At 31.7% G+C, this 6,502-nt stretch overlaps 2 pseudogenes; one reads left to right on the forward strand and one right to left on the reverse strand.

The window, feature by feature from the left end:
* Positions 1 to 584: 584 nt before the first annotated feature.
* Positions 585 to 703, forward strand: LOC120612709 (uncharacterized; annotated as a pseudogene).
* A 1,222-nt stretch (positions 704 to 1,925) lies between these two features.
* Positions 1,926 to 2,044, reverse strand: LOC120612640 (uncharacterized; annotated as a pseudogene).
* Between the last annotated feature and the right edge of the window lie 4,458 nt (positions 2,045 to 6,502).

The following is a 6,502-nucleotide window of genomic DNA, read 5'->3' on the forward strand; positions in this document are numbered from 1 at the left end:
TACTGGGTTTAGAGAAATTTTAATTTAAAAAATTTTATTAGAGGAAACACTTAGTTTTAACTGCAAAATTTCCTGATTTGCCTTTTGATTTTTGAGTATTCTTCTGAACATCAAATATGAGCATCAGATAATCATCATATAGTTCTTTTTAATTCCTCACCCCTCTCACCAGCTATATTAACTATCAGCATTGTACTGTTTTGATAGCATACAAACTGCTGTCTAGACTTCTTTGCTTAATTTGTTATTGCTTGAATTCACATATATACAAAATATTTTACCAAAAATTAAAAATTATTTAGTTATACAAAATTCTTTAATTTTGATAAAAATTCTATGTGGCTTAAATAATATATTAGTGGTAATAATAATATATGATGCTATTGGTAATGTATACTCACATATGAATGAGATGTGTTTGTCATGAAGAAAATGTTGAGGCTAGAAATCTCATTAATTAGTTTATGTCTTAAACAATGTCTTTATAACTTGATATATAGGTTATTAAAAAGTCAAATATATAAAATAATATGAAACTCTGGAATAATCATAAATAATATTACTCAGTCATTAAAAAAAAATGAGTCTACGGCCATGTTACCCTGAACAAGCCCGATTCCATCTGATCTTGGAAGCTAAGCAGGGTTGAGCCTGGTTAGTACTTGGATGGGAGACCAACTAGGAAGATCAGGTGCTATAGGCATAAAAAATAAAAAAAAAATAAAGAGTTGTAAGCTGACAAGTTCCTTGCAATCTGTGAGGTCAACCAAGAGTTGCCTCGCCTAAAAAACAAAAAAATTAAAAATTTAAAAAAAGTGAAATCCAACCATTTGCAATGACAAGGATGGACCTAGAAGTGATTATGCTAAGTGAAATGAGACAGAGAAAGATAAATACCATATGATTTCACTTATATGTAGAATCTAAGGAATAAAAAGAACAAACTAATCAAAAACAGACTCACAAATATAGAGGACAATTTGGTGACAGCCAGAAAGAAAGGGTTTGCGGGGTTGGGAGAATGGGGTGAAGGGTTAAAGAAGTACAAATTGGTGGCTGGTTGCGAGGATGGGGAGCACGGCATAGGGAATGCAGTTAGCATTAATGTAATGGTTAAGTGGAGAACCAGAGGAGAGAAAAAACAATTAGGGGGATCATTTTCTAAACTATCTTAATGCCTAACCTATATGTACTGTATACGTGAAACTAATAAAATTTAAAATTTTCCTCACGATAAATTAGTCTTATGATGGTACACAAAGCAGTAAAAGCATCCTGTCTAAATCCCTTCATTAAAGTCATATAAATTACTTATGAAAACAAAACGGAAAGATACTCTAACAAATTGAACAAAATATAATGGAAAACTTGAATGTATTTTCTTTCTCTACTTTTTAACTAAATATGCTTGTTTTTAGTCTGTTTCAAAAAGCTGACATCTATTACATTTTCTAAATGAAATGCTTTTCAATTTTTAAGTAACCTAGTATTCAATGAAATAGCTCACAGGACTCCTATTGGAAATGCTGCAACTTAAACATAAAAATTTATTATACAAATCTATTGGTGTAGTTGGCCAGCCTAAGCTGGTATTCAGCCCCATAATGAGTCTTATGCTCACTCTCATTAATAGTACACTCTTCTCAAATGAACTGAGTTGTAATGGTGGGATAGCTGTTTGCATTTCGATGCCTGACTTCTAATAGTAAACTATACTTAAATATCTCTTCCTGATTTTACAGAGATATATATGTATATATCTATATATTTTAAATATTTATACATATTTATGTTTATTAATATGTATATACATAAAATATATAAAAAACAAGGTTTATTGCAGCATTATATACAATAGCAAAGTCTGGAAACCAATCTTTGTTTAATATGGAGTAATGTTAAATAAATAAATTTATTATTATTTATGCCTGCAGCACCTGGTCTTCCTAGGTGGTCTCTCATCCAACTACTAACCAGGCCCAACCCTGCTTAGCTTTCGAGATCAGATGGGATCAGGCTTGTTCAGGGTGTCATAGCTGTACACCGTGGACCGTGGCTCCACTGGGGCATGAACCCAGGACCTTCTGCGTGTAAAGCAGATGTGCTAACCACTACACTATGGAACATGTCCACCAATTGGAATTTAAAAAACACATGTTTGGGCAAATTCAGAAAGTACTTCTAGATATATTAGTAGATGAAAAAATAAGGTATAGAACAGTATTTTATTTGTATTAAAATACACATAATTGTTAGCAATTATTACTTATGAAAGTGGCATTTCTCAAGTGAGATATTTCATTTCCAGTTCATTTTCTGTGATTTTCTAATATTTTTAAATATTCATTCAAAATGTTTTTATACTTTTATACACACATAAAAAATGAGAGTTTGATGTTTATGTTAAAACTAGGGAAAGAATCCCAAGAATTTTTATTTTCATTTCTTTAACAAACACCACATATTGCTGTTACTATAGGCCAGTCAAAGAGCTTTACTCATTTAATGCTCATAAACTATGAGGTAGGTACTGCCATTGCCACTGAAGAGAATAGGTTGGTACAGAGAGTTTAATCTTGTTAGGGGAAGATTCAGATTTCAAATTCAGGTAGTCTGGACCTGGAGTCCAAAATTTAATCACTTGAATGGCTGCTTACTACCTTATGATAAGGAAAAAATCAATATAATTCAGAAAGACAAGGTCAGGCTATATGCCAAAGTAGTTTAGAATTTGGCATGTCATACTGGGAATTCATGCACTGCATAGATCTAGATAAGAATATGGATATAATACAGATAAAAATATAGATACAGATATGGATATAGATATATAGATTTCCAACAAGAAGCAACTTGGATTTAACTTACTTCAAATTTAATCTCTATTTTTTTTTTCTAAAGATAAAGCAGGATGAAGACTAATGATGTGATCCAGAAGTACTTTCCTCAGAAAAGTGCTCACACACACGAAAAAACATTAACATTAAAATAACAATTATATCAATAACGACAAATGACAAGCCATCAAACTTCCTCACAAATAGCAAGTACATCATACCAAAGTGTCAAGGTGGTTTCAAATTAGATGACAAATGTAAATTTCTAAAATTGGATATATCTGCTTTTAAATTTTCTGTGAAAATTAGAAAAGAGAGATTTTTCTTTTGTAACTTTCCAACTCCCTCAGGAGCACTGAAGCTTAATTCTTCTCACCCTCCTTTCAGTTATTTCTAATCTAGAATCTCTTTATACAGTTGTTGAAATTCCTTCTGCTTCTGTGCTGAATTCTAGGAATTTTGGCCTGACTTTCCACAGTTAACATCTTTATGTTACATGAAAAGATTTGGATCCAATGAATTAAGCATTAGCACTGTGAAAATAGAGACAACCAATGAATATATTCATTCGTTATGGTAAACATTTTGACTACCAATTAGATGGATTTAAGAAGTTGATGACATACACTGGTGCTGCTAGTTTTTAGTTTGAAGATTACACTGTTCTTCCCCTCCCCACTCTCCTGTCAACTAATGTAAGAAGATTTACTTTAAATATTAACTATCGCCACTGTATGGTTAGGCCTCTATGTAAAACTGTAATCTAATGCTCTGAAAATGAACTATTGTTGACATATGAAGTAAATCCCAAACCCACTGACATTAAACTGCCTGGTCATTTCATTTTTAAAACCTAGGTAGATATCATCATATAATTGGACTTCTATAATAATTGGAAAATTATAAGCAATTATTTCGGGAGTCTTTATGTTAATGTTCAAGTTAAATATAGAAAAGAGATAAAAGGTCTTATGTAATTAAATTAGCCATTTCATTCCCTAAATGAAAGCGGTTTCTTCTAAGTATTTTTTAACCATTCAAATTTTTAAATTTCTTCATCTGTTTATAAGATAATTATACAAGATTGAATAGCTAAAAAAACTCATCTTAACAAGTAACAGAGAACTGCTTTTATTTTTGCAATTTCAGAAAACAGTTCAAAAAGCTGTACATTATGTGATCAACAAAAAGTAAATGACAGTAGTCATAGCTCTGTTCCATTTCTCACTAAAATGTTTCTTTTTAAATGATCTAAGAAAAGAAACTTTAAGTAATGTGGAAATTGCAGTTTATGATTTCTTAAATTTCAGTGATTATAGTGAACTGTATTTAGTTAGAATCCTGTGCTGGGTGATTTTCAGAACATATTCCACATACATTTCCCATACTCTTAAGGTCTTTCCACCACTCTTTCCCCCACATTAGTGATAAACGTAATTCTTTTTTTATTTTTGTTCATTTTTTTCTTACGGAATGTAAGAGTGAAATTATGAAAAATAGGAATTCAGACACATTAAAATATAGATTATAATTATTTTCAGGAATTTTAATAGGTACTTTTCAATTATATATAATCATTTTACAAATGAGAAGACCATCAAAAGTCTAGCCTCTTTCTGACACCAAATATATGACTCCCTTTACTTCCTTCATTTTCACCTCTTCCCCTCTGGTAATCACCATACTGTTGTCCATGAGTTAGTTTGCTAGTTTTGTTTATTGCTTTTTGTTTTATATCTCACATATGAGTGAGAGTGAAAGGTTCTTGTCCTTTCCCATCTGACTTATTTCACTTAGCATGATATTCTTAAGATCCACCCACGTTGTAGCAAATAGCAAGATGTCATCCCTTTTTACAGCCAAGCAGTATTCCATTGTATATATGTAACACATCTCCTTTATTCAACCATCCATCAAAAGACAATCAGGGCAAGGAAAGTAAAAGCAAAAATAAATGAAGAGGACTACATCAATTAAAAAAGTTTTTCTAGAGCAAAAACCCTCAACAAAAAGGTGGCCAACCGAATGGAAGAATAAATTTGTAAACAATACCTCTGGTAAGGGGCTAATATCCAAAATATATAAAAAACTCATATAACTCAACAACAAAAAAACAAACAGTCCAATTTAAAAATGAGCAGAGGACCTGAACACTTTCTCCAAGAAGACACACAAATGGGCAACAGATATATGAAAAGATGGTCAACTTCACTAGCTATAGTGAAATGCAAATCAAAACTGCAATGAGATACCATGTCACTCCTGTTAGAATGGCTATTATCAAGAAGACAACTGTTGGACAGGACAGGGAGAACTAAAGAAACCCTTGTACACTGCTAGTGGAAATATAAACTGGTATAGCCACTATGGAGTTTCCTCAAAATATAAATAGAGCTACCATATGACCCAGAACTCTCTCTTATGAGTTTCTATCTGAAAAATTCTAAAGCATTTATTTGTAAAGATATACATACTCCTATTTTGACTGCACCATTATTCACAGTAGTCAAGACATGGAAACAGCCTAAGGGTCCTTCAATGGATTAGTCTTTATTTTTAAGGTGCCTGAATTCCTATCATTTGAAATTTCAATAATTACTATTATTTATAGTCAAAAAGAACAAACTTAAATAGCATTGTTTGTTAGGTATTTGAGGAAAAGAGAGATGAAAAATATTAGGAATATAGTAAATGTATGTGATATATCCTGAAAAATTTTAAGTTTTACTCAAACATAATTTTTTTTAAGTAAAAGGCAAATTGTCTTTCATGCAAATTGCATTAATGAATTCATTATGTTTGCACAATTCTGTCACTAAAGTATTTAAACTAAAATGTATTATACATTGTCAAAGGATCAAGAATTATTCTTATTAAACAATTAAAGTTTCCAAAGAGGCTGGTTATAAATGGCAAATTCTCATATTCAGGAAAGTGGACTTTACTTGAAGGTAAAGTATGCTTCTGAATGATTTTTTTTTTTAAAGTGAAAAATCTCTACCTACCACATTTAAATGTTAACCCACTCTCAGAATAATGATCATGTGTGTATCTTTGATGTGAAAAATAAAAGGTATATTTTTTCACAAATAGTTTAAAAGGCAGGAATAGAGAAAAATAATTTTAGCTATTTAGTGAACATAAATATTGAAATAAATGTCATAATAACTATATTGATTTGTTTGCCAATTTTAGCTCATCTTCTAGCATAATATACATGTAAAATGACAATGGAGCCTTCAGTTTTTGGTGATCTGCCATCAAATTTTTGTTATTATACAAAAACAAAAAGCTAGAGAAATATTCACAGGCCAAAAATCATATACAAATATGAAAGAAACTCACCAAGTGTAGTTGGTGGCTGCCCAGGGAACATGTATTAAATCCCAGCTGCCAAGATTTTCCTTTCTAACAGGACACAGGGAAGAGGAAGCAATACTAGGGCCCAATCAAAATGGAAAGTCAGAACTAAGAGACCCTACATAAAGCTAGACCGTACCAAAACATTGATTCCAGCAACACATAAACTAGGAGAAAACTCACCAGAAGGGGAGGGACGTAAGGAAATGTGCCATTACCATGCTGGGAGGATGGGAATAGTAGAGAGACTCCTCAGAATCTATAATCAAAAGCTGGCCTTCGAATGGGCACCTGGACTTGTGTGG

Source organism: Pteropus medius, unplaced genomic scaffold (genome assembly GCF_902729225.1).
Source record: "Pteropus medius unplaced genomic scaffold, Ma_sr-lr_union100, whole genome shotgun sequence".
NCBI classification, from domain to species: Eukaryota; Metazoa; Chordata; class Mammalia; order Chiroptera; family Pteropodidae; genus Pteropus; species Pteropus medius.